The sequence below is a fragment of the Chiloscyllium plagiosum genome, chromosome 41 (assembly GCF_004010195.1).
Source record: "Chiloscyllium plagiosum isolate BGI_BamShark_2017 chromosome 41, ASM401019v2, whole genome shotgun sequence".
Classification (NCBI taxonomy): Eukaryota; Metazoa; Chordata; class Chondrichthyes; order Orectolobiformes; family Hemiscylliidae; genus Chiloscyllium; species Chiloscyllium plagiosum.
Window position 1 is genome coordinate 14,612,925 of NC_057750.1, and position 1,033 is coordinate 14,613,957.

Sequence of the window (1,033 nt, forward strand, 5' to 3'; positions counted from 1 at the left end):
CAGTGAACTTGTAAATGGCATTAGTCTGGTATTTGGCGACACAGTCATGGGTATACAGTGAGTACAGTAGAGGGCTGAGTACGCATCCTTGGGGGTCTCCAGTGTTGAGTATTAGTGAGGATGAAATATTGTCCCCAATCTTCACTGATTGTGGCCTGTGGGTCAGGAAACTGAGGATCCAGTTGCAGAGAGTGGGGCTTAGTCCGAGATCGCTAAGTTTAGTAATCAGTCTCGAGGGGATAATAGTTTTGAAAACTGAACTGTAGTCAATGAGTAGAATTCTTACGTAGCTGTTCTTGGTGTCAAGATGTTCTAGGGAGGAGTAAAGGGCAAGTGATATGGCATCTGACGTGGATCTGTTGGTCTGATAGGCAAATTGGAGTGGGTCAAGAGTAGTGGGGAGGCTGGAGTTGATTAATGCCATGACTAGCCTTTCAAAGCACTTCATGACCACTGAGGTTCGGGCCTCTGGGCGATAGTCATTGAGACATCCTGCATGAGCCTTCTAAGGCACAGGAATGATGTTGACCCTCTTGAAACAGGTAGGGACAGTGGCCTGCTGCAGGGAGAGGTTGAAGATGTCTGAGAAGACTTCTGCCAGTTGATCTGTGCATGCTCTGAGTGCACGGCCTGGTACTCCGTCTGGTTCCATCGCCTTCCTAGGATTCACACCAAGGACAACTGATCTGACCTCTGATGCAGTGACTGTTGGTATAGGTTTGTCAGGACTTGTCGGAACAGGTGTTACTCTCCGCCGAAATTCTGCTCAAAGCGAGCACAGAAGACATTGAGTCAATCCGGGAGGGATGTGTCATCGTCTGCTATCTTGCACTGTCAATTTCTAGAACTAAGATAAGTGGTTTTAAAACAAAAAAAAGGGCAGATCTTAAGACTTAGAAAGGGTGGTTAAGAGTCAACTATATTGCTGTAGGTCTCGAGTAAATAAAGTCACCACAGTCACATTCTCTCATAAAAAGATGATTTGTGGTAAGTTTAATCTGAGAACCACCAAACCACATGACGAGGCTGAGAA